The sequence below is a fragment of the Macaca mulatta genome, chromosome 11 (assembly GCF_049350105.2).
Source record: "Macaca mulatta isolate MMU2019108-1 chromosome 11, T2T-MMU8v2.0, whole genome shotgun sequence".
Classification (NCBI taxonomy): domain Eukaryota; kingdom Metazoa; phylum Chordata; class Mammalia; order Primates; family Cercopithecidae; genus Macaca; species Macaca mulatta.
The window spans coordinates 65,160,051-65,174,199 of record NC_133416.1 but is presented as its reverse complement, the minus strand read 5'-3'; the positions used below and the strand labels follow the sequence as shown (position 1 = coordinate 65,174,199).

Here is a 14,149-nt window from a genome sequence, read left to right as displayed (position 1 = left end):
TTTTTTGCTCAGATAAACTCTGCTAAATTTAAATTGACAAAGGCTTTTATTTTAACAGACAAAGCTATCCAGCCACAAAGTGAACTATGATAAGATGAACCCTATTCCTGGAAATGTTTGTGCAAATTTTTAACATCTGTCAGCCTGTCCTGGAAGGCCCAAGGTGAAACTTTGGACTATCCAACCTCTAGGGATTCTTAAATCACAGTGGGTTTCTATGGTTACAGTTACCCTAAGAAGTTAAGTAGAGCCACAAAACAAAGTTCCACTTTGGACTGGTTTTTGTTTCTGTGGCTACACTCTCAGTTCTCTGAAGAGAAAGTTGAGTTTCATCCTCTTTGTTATCCTCACTCTTCTCAAGGTCACCCATGACCTTTGAGAGACAAATCTAATTGCTATCTCTCTGTTCTCGTCTTACTTTACCTCTCTGCAGCACTATACACTTCCTTGCTAAAACACTTTTTCTATTGATTTCCATAGCTACACCTCTCCATCTTCCTGCCTGTTACACTGGCTGGTCCTTCTCCATCTTTTTTGCTGCTCCTCCTCCTCTTCCCAACTTCAACAATGTTGTGACTTGGAGACGCAGTTCTACACCACCTTTTCTTGGATCTATACTCTCTCCCAACATCAGCTGGTCATGGCCCTGATCTTCCAATGCCACCTATATGCAAATGACACCCAAGTGTGTATCTTCAGCTCTGACTTATCTGATATCAATGTTTTCATGTCCAGTAGGCATCTGAAACTAAGCACATTCAAATCAAACCCTTAATTTCCACCCCCTAAACCTCTTCTTTCCCATCTCAGGAAATTGTTCAGGACAAAGACCTCTTTCCCTCAGTCCCCACATCTAATCCATCAATATATCGTGTTGTTTCTCTCTCTAAAATATATTTTGGAATCAACTACTTCTCACCATTTCTACTATTTCCACCTTAGACCAAGACCCTGGACTTACCTGGCTTATCTGAAATAGCCCTGGTGCTCTTCCTGCACCCACTCTTGCCCGCACAGTCATTCTCCTCACAGCAGCTAGAATTGCACGTACAATAAAATCTAAACTCTTCATCGAGATCTTACAAGATCCCAGATGGCCCAATCCCTGCCTGCCTCTCTGTGCTTATCTTCCATTACCCCTCCTTTGCTCACCAGGCTCTGGCTACAAGAGCTCCTTCCAGTACCTTGAACATGCCAAGTTTGCTCCTGCCTCAGGCCTTTGCACTTGTTTCCAATGCCTGGGGTGCTCTTTTCCTTCCCCTCTCTAGCTGACTCCATCTTCTTAAATAATACCCCCTCAGGGAGGCCTTTTCCACTCCACACCTGTCACTCTCTATTACATTAACCTATTTTATTTTCTTCATAGCCTCTTTGTTAGCTTGTTTATTGCCTTTATTCCCAAGGAAAAGTAAACTCTAAGATAGCTGGGACTTCACCCATCATGTTCACCAGTGACCCAGTACCTAGAACAGTGCCTGGCATAAAATAGGTGCTTAATAAATATTTTTGAAGAAATTCAATATAAGGATTAAAGAAAGGTTTTTGCTTAACAGAGTCCACTGATGACTTTATGCCACAACTGGAGTTAAAGATGTTTAAAAAGCATTGATTTCTGTTATAAACAAGTGACTAGAGAGTCCCTGGTTGCCCATGTTGCCCCAACAAGTTTACAATGGATCTGTTACTAGTAGTACTGAAAGAGATAACAACCAATAACTCTGGGGCTCAACTTCCTTCGTTTTGCATTTTCAATCTCTTAATGTAGGAAACACAGTTTAAATGATACCTCTGCCTCTTTCTTCCAGGCCCCCAGTGTTATTATTTGAAATGAAGAGACACCAAAGCAGAAAGCCTGCTTTAGGCCAAGATACAAATTATCTCATTGATATTGTCAGATGTGTGTCATGTTCCCACGGGGGAACGATCCATAAGTAATGTCATGAGCCACTTGCGGTTTCATATGAAACATCTCCACATGGACATCCTCTGCAATTTCTGGTGAGTTTGTAGTTCCATTGGAGGTACCTTTTTTAGAAATGTTCATTATTTTTAGATATTAAAGCAAATCTCATAAGGAGGATTAAGGATTAGGTGTTATCAACGTAAAGAGAAAATAATCATTCTTTATCATTACCGCATTATGTGGAAAAAATGACTTCCTTTCACTGAGTTTTGGTTTAAACCACTATAGTGAAAATGGCTTCTGAAAAATTGTCTCAGGTAACATTTACAGTCATAATATGGAAAAATATAATTTGCCATCAGTAGCCTATTATTTCTACACTTCTCAGTTATTTGTGACCTGAAAAAATAAGGCCTATGGCTTAATAGGATAAGAATGCTGCTAAGATACGTAGAAGCAAAGATAAACCCTCTTTTCTGTCCTCCTCAAGAATATGAGATGGAGGTGCAAGTCATGATCCTTTCAAAAAAGCAAGGCTGCACACCCAGAGCCTTTCTAAGCAGTCCTACTTCAAAGGGACACATACAGTGAAGTGCTGGGGCTGCCTTAAATAAGGTAATGCAGGGAGGAAAACCTTTTCTTGTTATAAGCATCTGAATACCTCAAGAAAAAAATATTTCAAGGTTGTGTTATTGGTTTATTGTTCATCATCTTCACATTTCCACTTGCCTATCTAACCACAGCTGAATATTTCATTTCCAACTCCCCTGTTAATGTTACAACTACAAATTAATTTCATTTCCTTGTTGGTAATATGTTACATTGCTTGATGAGGTTTTAAAAGATTATCAGAATAAAAGGTGCCAGAACAGTGCAAAATATCATCACATCCCTAAAGAAAAAAAGGCTAGAGATCTCTGGCATAGTGGTAACTTACCAGCCTTCAAAATTACTGAAAAACAACTGAAATTTTTAGTCTATGAATTTCAAATCCTTTGACCAATCCCCTGATATAGATATCTACAACCTTCATTTGCTTTTGTTTATCCAACAAATGACATAAAGATGTGATGCTCTGATGAGATGAAATTGAATGTGTGTGTGCACACACCTGTGTGTGCATTTGAATGTGTGTGAAAAGGAAGACACCTATTTTCCAGGGTGTGTCAAAGATGTACTGTTCTTAATGACTTCTATCTGGGATTTACTTGTATTCAAATGTTTAAGTTTTTCTTCCTTCCAAACATCTAAGCCATACTAAATTAATGGAAGAAAGTGGTAATTGTTTACTAAGGGAACAAAACAGAATGTCACATTAAGAAATCATTGGAAACCCTGTTATCCATAACCACCATCCTACTCTAAAAATTAAAGAAAGAAGAGCACTGGAGTTAAAGTTACATTCCCACTCAAACCAAAGACATTTTTGCCTCTTCATATAAACTGTAAACTCCTCTCTCTCTCTCTAACAGGGTTTACGTCATATGTCTGGATTCTATCCCAATGCCCTACAAATTGAAGGTACCAAATACCTATTTTCTTTTTTATTATTATTATACGTTAAGTTCTCAGATACATGTGCACAATGTGCAGGTTTGTTACATAGATATACATGTGCCATAGTGGTTTGCTGCACCCATTAACCCATCATCTAAGTTTTAAGCCCAGCATGCATTAGGTACTTGTCCTAATGCTCTCCCTCCTCTTGCCCCCAAGCCCAAACAGTTCCCAGTGTGTGATGTTCCCCTTCCTGTGTCCATGTGTTCTCATTGTGCAAATCACACTGTGAGTGAGAACATGCAGTGTTTAGTTTTCCATTCTTATGTTAGTTTGCTGAGAATGATGGTTTCCAGTTTCATCCATGTCCCTGCAAAGGACATGAACTCATTCTTTTTTATGGCTGCATAGTATTCCATGATGTACATGTGCCACATTTTCTTTATCCAGTCTATCATTGATGGGCATTTGGGTTGGTTCCAAGTCTTTGCTATTGTGAGCAGTGCTGCAATAAACATAAACGTGCATGTGTCTTTATAGTAGAATGATTTATAATCCTTTGGGTATATACCCAGTAATGGGATTGCTGGGTAAAATGGTATTTCTGTTTCTAGATCCTTGAGGAATCACCACCCAAATACATATTTTCTAAGAATTATGATGATAATGAATTAACTCCTCTAATTCCTACCAGGAAATATATTCCATACATAATTAGACCCATGTTTCTCAAAACATGTTTCACAAAAGATGTATGCCTTGCAACATGGATGGCTGTTCTACTAAAAATGGGAGAAAAAGAAAAATTCTTTAGCTAAGTAAGATTGAGAAACCTAAGCATAAAGTTAAATAAGTTGCATTACCACATAATTTCTTAAGAAATTTTAAAACATTTTTATGCATTGTGAAACTCTAAAAGACAGCTAAAGTTTGCAACATTTCCCATAATTGTTTGATAAGGAAAACTTTTGAAACCTTGAAGGGTACTAGTGTCTTACAGACCAAAGTTTAAGAAATGCTACATTAGATGAATGTTAAGTGAGTGCCCACTATACAAAAGGATAGCGTTCATTGAAATATACCCTTTCTTTCAGCCCTGGGGATTTTTTTCATCTGTAAACAGATGATAATAACACCTACCTCACAGAGTTGTCATGAAACTGGAATGAAATCAAATATATGCAATGCCAAGTCTAGCACAAAGAGGACCAAAATTAACTCTCCTCCTCTGTCCATAAAGGCAGTACTGTGAGGAAACTGAAATTGTCCTGAATTTTTTTGCACTTATACACACCTCTGTATAGGTTTGTATGCCTGGGGATGGAATTGTATCATATGACACTCCATTATCTGGCTCAGGAGTTAAGTCAGTCCAGCTAAAGCCATCTCCCACCCAACTAGGATTTTAGTTCCTTAACTTCATAAACCTCCATCCACCACTGCCTTCCTTAATTAGACCTATGATTCCTCACACACAGTCAACACACTTGTAAAGACCCAGGCATTCAAGCATAAACCAGAAATGTAGTACATCCGGTTGCCAAAATGGTTAAGTACTTTATTAGCGAAGGATCTTAAGCACATATATATGTGTATATATATGTGTGTGTGTGTGTGTGTGTGTGTGTGTGTATGCGTGTGTATATATATGTTGTTTAGGGTCATACAAGTGCTGAACAGTACACTAGAACTGCTTTTAGTTTCTAATCTGTTTTAACAACACTGCATGGCAAAGTTGATTAAAATAAATATTCAAATAAAATCTAAGTTGAACAAAGCAATACAAAAATGTTTAAGCCTCAAGTGCATGCAGCCACAGAATATGCTCTTGGACATTGCTCCCTAAGGGGCTGCTATCCTCCGCCTCCTTGAAGGCACCCATGTCAGGGGTTGCCCGATCCAGGGAGCCGGTTCCTAGTTAAGAATATGAGAATGTGTGCACAGAAAGGCAGGCAATAGCACAAACAGCCATGCTTCTAGAAGGTTCTAGGGAGAGAGCAGGAGCAGTGCAGAGGGAATAGGAATGAGCAGGCAGAGGACCTGGGGTCATGAGACCTTTGGGTGGGAGGAGCCAGTGGCCAGGAAGGTTCTAGTGTGTTCCGTCTCCCAGCAGCTGCCTGCTTCTACGAGGTCATGCGGAGCCAGCACCTGGGCCTAGAACCAGCCACAGCCCCGTAGCTTCGCCCACTGCCTTCCGACCATAGACCCCCACAAAGTGAACGTGCTTTGGGCCTTTGTGAAAATGTGTAAACAAGATCCAAGCGTTCTGCACACCAAGGAAATGTGTTTCCTGAGGGAGAGGGTGGAGAGCATGGGGGGTAAAGTATCACCTGCTACTCGGAAAGCGAAATCAGAAGAAAATACCAAGGAAGAAAAATCTGGTAGTAAGAAGGTGAAGGAAAACTTAAAGGCAGATGAACCATCAAGTGAGGAAAGTTATCTAGGAATTGATAATGAAAGTGTGATTGAACCAGACACTGATGCCCCTCCAGAAATGGGAGATGAAATGCAGAGATAACAGAGGAGATGATGGATCAGGCAAATGATAAGAAAGTGGCTGCTATTGAAGCCCTAAATAACGGTGAACTGCAGAAAGCCATTGACTTATTCACAGATTCCATCAAGCTGAATCCTCACTTGGCCATTTTGTATGCCAAGAGGGCCACTGTCTTCGTCAAATTACAGAAGCCAAATGCTGCCATCTGAGACTGTGACAGAGCCATTGAAATAAATCCTGATTCAACCTAGGACACAGGAAATTGCAGAACATCAGAGAAAGTATGAACGAAAATGTGAAAAGCAAGAGACCAAAGAAAGAATAGAAAGAGTTAAGAAGGCTCGGAAGAGCATGAGAGAGCCCAGAGGGAGGAAGAAGCCAGACAAGCCAGACAATAGTCAGGAGCTCAGTCTGGCTCTTTTCCAAGTGGCTTTCCTAGGGAAATGCCTGATATTTTTCCCAGAGGAATGCCTGGAATGGACGGGGCATACCTGGGATGGCCAGAAGGCCTCGACCCAATAAAATTCTCAGTGAGCCAGAGGTTCCTGCAGCCATACAGGATCCAGAAGTTATGGTGGTCTCCCAGGCTGTGGCTCAGAACCCAGCGAATATGTCAAAATACCGCAGCAACCCAAAGGTTATGAATCTTATCAGTAAATTGTCAGCCATATTTGGAGGTCAAGCGTAATGCCCTTCTGATAAATAAAGCCGTTGCTTAAGGAAAGGCAACCTAGATCACCTGATGAATGTTACAGTAATACAAACCAGTGTACCTCTGACCTTCTCATCAAGACAGCTGGAGTGCTTTGAGGATAATTCCTACCCCTCTCCCCCGAATGCAGCTGAAGCATTTTACAGTGGTTTGCCATTAGGGTATTCATTCAGATAATGTTTTCCTACTAGGAATTACAAACTTTAAACCCTTTTTAAACCTTAAAAATATTTAAAACAAATTTAAAGGGTCTGTTAATTCTTATATTTTTCTTTATTAATCATTTTGGATTTTTTATTTGAATTATCGGGCAGGAAAAATACTTATGTATGGAAGATTATTGCTCTAATTTGAGTGAAATAAAAGTTTATTAGTGCGAAGCAAAAAAAAAAAAAAATGTTTAAGCCTCTTGTGATGCACAATTCATCAGTGATACATTAGTGCCCTCTGCTGCTGGTTGAGTTTTCTAACAGCTCAGAATTTCAGTATGGTTTTTCTTTTTCTCCTTTTTTTTTTTTTCTTTTCTGTCTTTTAAGAACATTACAGTGTATTGTTTTGGTTCAACATTTTATACATTAATTAATAAAATTAGTAGAATGGTAATCAGGATGCATGGCATTATTTTAAATTATTATTGCTTGTGTTTTGACATCAATGCAAAGAAATTTCTTGATCAAAATTACTTAGAGATTTCATATTGAGCTGCAATCATGGAACACAGCATACATTATTGCTCTTTAATTGTAAAATATTCTATAAAAAGGAATTTATGTAGCTAGCCTGATAGCATATCATATAGATTCCAATTTTTATTGATTATAAAATATAATTTACTCCTCATTTTGCATGGCTTATTTCTTAGGGTTGCCAGATTTAGCAAATAAAACTATGTCCCAGGTACTTGCATGGAACCTATTTCTACTAAATACTTATACTAAAAAATGCTAAATCATTAGGTTAAAAAAAGTATTTATGGTTGATCTGAAATTCAAATTTAACTGGATTTCCTGTATCTTACCTAGTGACCTTATGTATTCTCATGTGTGCGCTGAATTTCATCATTGAAATTCTTTCCTTTTATGATAATCAGAGTTTATCCTACCATAATAATGACTAAAACCAAACATATCTTTCTTTATTTTCTATTTCTTTCCTCACATTTTGTGAAACGTTGAGTACTGAGTAGGTCTTCACATATCAATGCTTAATACACAAAACTGAATTAGCAGAGTTCGTTAGTCATGAGATTAAAAGCATTTGTTCTTAAAGGAAGAGTTATTTAGTTAACGGATGGATTAAGTGAGAACAATCCTGAATTCCTCAACTTCCTTTATGGAGCAACAAACACACTATATAAAAAGCATATAAGGCCGGGCGCGGTGGCTCAAGCCTGTAATCCCAGCACTTTGGGAGGCCAAGACGGTCAGATCACAAGGTCAGGAGATCGAGACCATCCTGGCTAACACAGTGAAACCCCGTCTCTACTAAAAATACAAAAACTTAGCCGGGCGAGGTGGCAGGCGCCTGTAGTCCCAGCTACTCGGGAGGCTGAGGCAGGAGAATGGCGTGAACCCGGGAGGCGGAGCTTGCAGTGAGCTGAGATCTGGCCACTGCACTCCAGCCTGGGTGACAGAGCGAGACTCCGTCTCAAAAAAAAAAAAAAAAAAAGCATATAAAAAGTTTTGTTTTGTTTTAAGAATGGTAAGTTTGAAAGTAAAGGCACCCAGATGCAACATTATCCTAAAGCAATGATTCTCAAGCTTGCACGGCTCAACTTGTGGAAGTTTTTTGGGGTTTTGTGTGTTTGTTTTTGAGACAGATTCTCACTCTGTCACCCAGACTGGAGTACAGTGGCACAACCACAGTTCACTGCAGCCCCGAACTCTTGGTCTCAAGCGATCCTCCCACATCAGCTTCCTAAGTAGCTGGGACTAGGTACACAACCATGCCTGGCTAATTTTATTTATTTATTTATTTTATTTTGGAAACAGAGTCTCACTATGTTGTCCAGGCTGGTCTCAAACTCCTGGCCTCAAGAGATCCTTCTGCCTCAGCCTCCAGAGTTGCTGGTATTACAGGTGTGAGCTACTGTGCCTGGCCAGAGAGTGCCTCTTGATTTTAATATACACATGAATGAAACAAATTTATCTAGCAGAATCTGGGCATTTCTAATTAGCATCTAGTTGATGCCATTGCTGCTAAACCAAGGACCATACTTTGAGAAGAAAGATTTTAGGAGAGACCAAAAAAGAAAAAACAATTTGTTTCAATATGGAACTACATGTCTGTGTGAATTGAAAATGCAGATTACTTACCACCACATTACTGCCAGAATGTAATGATAACTGCCATAGAAATGAAGGACGGGAGCAGAGATTAAAGAAAACGAATCTTAATAGTCCTGCGGTGGTATTCAGTGTGCCATCTTCAGTTCCTTTATCGTTTTCTGTTACAGTATCTCTCACTGGCAAAACAGAATATTTGCTCCCTCACTACTTTTTCAGAATTTGAGAATTTGCATTAGATCATTTTATATGCAGCATCCCAAATATTTAAAGCATACAAGTTGAGACCACATTAGAATTAAGTTCATAGTTTATTTCCATCAGACCTATTTTAACCATTTTGGTCTGTTGGAGCTTAAAGTAGCAAGATGCAGATTGCGCAGCCATGTGGAGCTGATCAAGTCAACCCCCGAAAGTGTAATTGGTAAATCTTTTTAAGTGCTTTTGAAAAATTAATCAAGGCAGGTTTGGTGAACCTTTGCTGAGAGTATCATTAGGACAAATGACTTGGCTCCCAGTATGTTATCATAAAGGAAAACTCCAGCTGCAAATCCCAAGGTGACCCATTTATCTCGCTTGAATGGAAAATAATGACTTTTTAAGCACTGCAAATAATTCCGCTGGTTTGAAATCAATTTGGTTAATACAATTAAATTGAACTATTTGATCTTTCAGGTTCAAAAACCACCAACTTGACTCAAACATTAACATTTTAATATGGAAACAACCACCATAATCTTCCAATGCCTTCTAAAATGGTTTATAGGAACACGTTGTAGAAAACAGTGCATATAACATTGTCTTCAAAATCTTTCCAGAATCAGTAATAAAAATTAGTATTGAAATATTCTGCCTTAAGCACTCATATTTCACCTCAAAGCCAATGCCTTTTTTTTTTTTTTTTTTTTGACACAGTCTCACTTTGTTACCCAGTCTGGAGTGCAGTGACGTGATCTCTTCTTACTGCAACTTCCGTCTCCTGGGTTCAAGTGATTCTCCTGCCTCAGCCCCCCAAGCAACTGGGACTACAGGCATGTGCCACCACACCCAGCTAATTTTTGTGGGATATATAAAAAATTTAAGGACTGAGATACATGTGCAGAACATGTAGGTTTGTTACCTAGGTATACACGTGCCATGGTGGTTTGCTGCACCCATCAACCCATCATATACATTAGGTATTTCTCCTAATGCTATCCCTCCCCTAGCCCCCTACCCCCCAACAGGCCCCGGTGTGTGATGTTCCCCTACCTGTGTCCATGTGTTCTCATTGTTTAAATCACACTTATGAGTGAGAACATGCAGTGTTTCGTTTTCTGTTCCTGTGTTAGTCTGCTGAGAATGATGGTTTACAGCTTCATCCATGTCCCTGCAAAGGACATGAATTCATCCTTTTTTATGGCTGCATAGTATTCCATGGTGTATATGTGCCACATTTTCTTTATCCAGCCTATCATTGATGGGCATTTGGATTGGTTCCAAGTCTTTGCTATTGTGAATAGTACTGCGATAAACTTAAGTGTGCTTGTGTCTTCATAGTAGAATGACTTATAATCCTTTGGGTATATACCCAGTAATGGGATTGCTAGGTCAAATGGTATTTCTGTTTCTAGATCCTTGAGGAATTGCTACACTGTCTTCCACAATGGTTGAACTAATTTACACTCCCAACAGTGTAAAAATGTTCCTATTTCTCTGCATCCTTGCCAGCATCTGTTGTTTCCTGACTTTTTAATGATCACAATTCTAACTGGCATGAGATAATATGATTGTGGTTTTGATTTGCATTTCTCTAATGACCAGGGATGATGAGCTTTTCTTCATATGTTTGTTAGCCACATAAATATCTTCTTTTGAGAAGTGTCTGTTCATATCTTTCTCCAACTTTTTGATGGGGTTGTTTTTTTCTTGTAAATTTAAACAAGTTCCTTGTAGATTCTGGATATTAGCCCTTTGTCATATGGATAGATTGAAAAATTTTCTCCCATTTTGTAGGTTGACTGTTCACTCTGATGATAGTTTCTTTTGCTGTGCAGAAGCTCTTTAGTTTAATTAGATCCCATTTGTCAATTTTGGCTTTTGTTGCTATTGCTTTTGGTGTTTTAGTCATGAAGTCTTTGCCCATGTCTATGTCTTGAATGGTATTGTGTAGGTTTTCTTCTAGGGTTTTTTTGGTTTTAGGCCTTATAATTAAGTCTTTAATCCATCTTGAGTTAATTTTTGTATAAGGTGTAAGGAAGAGGTCCAGTTTCAGTTTTATGCATATGGCTAGCCAGGTTTCCCAACACCATTTATTAAATAGGGAATCTTTCCCCATTGCTTGTTTTTGTCAGGTTTGTCAAAGATTAGATGGTTGTTGATGTGTGGTGTTATTTCTGAGGCCTCTGTTCTGTTTAATTGGTCTATATATCTGTTTTGGTACCAGTACCATGCTGTGTTGGTTACTGTAGCCTTGTAGTATAGTTTGAATTCATGTAGCATGATGTCTCCAGCTTTGTTCTTTTTGCTTAGGATTGTCTTAGCTATACGGGCTCTTTTTTGATTCCATATGAAATTTAAAGTAGTTTTTTCCAATTCTGTGAAGAAAGTCAATGGTAGCTTGATGGAGATAGCATTGAATCTATAAATTACTTTGGGCAGTATGGCCATTTCCACAATATTGATTCTTCCTATCCATGAGCATGGAATGTTTTTCCATTTGTTTGTGTCCACTCTTATTTCCTGGAGCAATGGTTTGTAGTTCTCCTTGAAAAGGTCCTTCACATCCCTTGTAAGTTGTATTCCTAGGTATTTTATTCTCTTTGTAGCAATTGTGAATGGGAGTTCACTCATGATTTGGCTCTCTGTTTGTATATTATTCATGTATAGGAATGCTTGTGATTTTTGCACATTGATTTTGTATCCTGAGACTTTGCTGAAGTTGCTTATCAGCTTAAGGAGATTTGGGGCTGAGACGATGGGGTTTTCTAAATATACAATCATGTCATCTGCAAACAGAGACAATTTGACTTCATCTTTTCCTATTTGAATACCCTTTATTTCTTTCTCTTGCCTGATTGTTCTGGCTAGAACTTCCAATTCTATGCTGAATAGGAGTGGTGAGAGAGAGCATCCTTGTCTTGTGCTGGTTTTCAAAGGGAATGCTTCCAGCTTTTGCCCATTCAATGTGATATTGGTTGTGGGTTTGTCATAAATAGCTCTTATTATTTTGAGATACATTCCATCAATACCTATTTTATTGAGAGTTTTTAGCATGAAGGGGTGCTGAATGTTTTCAAAGGTAAGCCTTTTCTGTATCTATTGAGACAATCATGTGGTTTTTGTCATTGGTTCTGTTTATGTGATGGGTTCTGTTTATGTTCTGTTTATCTGATTACATGTTTATCTGTTTATCTATTGGTTCTGTTTATGTTCTGTTTATCTGATTACATTTATTGATTTGCATATGTTGAATCAAACTTACATCCAAGGGGTGAAGCCGACTTGATCTGGCTATGGCATCTGTCACCCCATTGATCACCAGGCTTGGTTCAGCTGATCTGACTGGCTAGGCGGGTGTCCCCTTCCTCCCTCACTGCTCCATGTATGTCCCTCCCAAAGCTGTGCACTCAGTCAAAGAGGACGACCATCCCGGATAGAGGAGGACTGGTCTTTGGTCAAGGGTATAGGAGTAGCTGCACTCCCTTGCTAGATAGACCCTCCAAACAGTTCTCAAAACAAAATTTTTAACTAGCCAGATGTGGTGGCATACAGCTGTATCCCACCCACTCAGGAGGCTGAGGCAAGAGGATCACTTGAGCCCTCTTGCCTCAGAGTTCACGGTTACAGTAAGCTATGATTGTACCACCACACTCCAAACTGGGCAACAGAGCAAGACTCTGTCTTAAATAAATAAACAAGAAAAATAAAATTTTTAATTGCTAAAAAAAAATAAGGAAGATTTAAATAAATGGAGACATATTCTCTGTTCATTAATTTGAATGTTCATAATTTGGAAGACTTGATGTTGTTAAGGTAAGAATTTTCCCCTAATTGATCTATAGCTTCAGTGCAATCCCAGTCGTAAATCCCAGCAGGCTTTTTCATAGAAATTGACAAGTTGATTCTAAAATGTGTATAGAAATAAAGAAGACGTAGACTGGTCAAAACAACCTTGTAAAAGAAAAATAAAGCTGAAGGACTTACAATTCTGACCTTAAGACTTACTATAAAGTAATCAAGACAATGTATTACTGGCTTAAGCATAAATAAATAGATCAGTAGAACCAAATATAAAATCTGGATATAGACCCACACATACATAGTCCATTGATTTGCAACAGACCCCAAAGCAATTCAATGAGGAAAGTATTTTCAACAAATGGTTCTAGAACATCTGGACAGCTATAAGAAAAAGAGTAAACCTGAACTCTTCACACCGTACACAAAAATGAATTTCATATATATATTACAAACTTAAATATAAAAGCTAAAACTATAAAGCTCTTAGAATAAAATGTAGAAGACTATTTTCACAACTAGGAGTAGACAAAAATTTGTTAGGACACAGAAATCAATAACGATAAAATGGTTTTAATTGGTAAATTAGACTTAAAAATTAAAGACCTCTGTTCATTGAAAATGTTAAGAATATGAATAGGCAAGCCACAGATTGGAAGAAAATATTCATGAAACATTTATCTGATACAAAAAAACTTTTAAGTGAAAATAGAAAGGTTTTTTGTAACTCAACAGTAAAAAGAAAAACAATCCAAGAAAAAATGGGCAAAATATTTGAACAGACACTTTTACAAACGAAATTTATTTTAAAATTTAAAATTGTCTGATAAACACAAGAAAATTGTTTAATATCATTAGTCATCAAAGAAGTAGAAATTGAAACTACAATAAGAAACCACTACACACCTACTAGAATGACTAAAATTAAAAAGATAACTGACAATATTTGTTAGAATGTGAAGCAAATAGAACTCATATACACTACTGGTAGGAATCTGAAATAACACAACCACTTTAGGAAAAGGTTTCTGTTTCATTTAAAGTTAAATACACATATATCCTTTGACTCTGCTATTCTATCCTAGGTATTTTACTATTTGTAGAAAGGAAAACATACCCACAAAAAGACTTGTGCAAGAATGTTCTTAACAGCCTTATTTACAACACCTAAAACTAAAAACAATCCATTATCTATAAACAGAAGGATGAATAAGCAAATTGTTATATATTCATACCATGGGACATGTCTCTGCAAG

At 38.0% G+C, this 14,149-nt stretch overlaps 1 pseudogene; it reads left to right on the top strand.

The window, feature by feature from the left end:
* The first annotated feature begins 2,196 nt into the window (after window positions 1–2,196).
* On the top strand, window positions 2,197–6,600 carry LOC713002 (hsc70-interacting protein pseudogene; annotated as a pseudogene).
* Window positions 6,601–14,149: the final 7,549 nt, after the last annotated feature.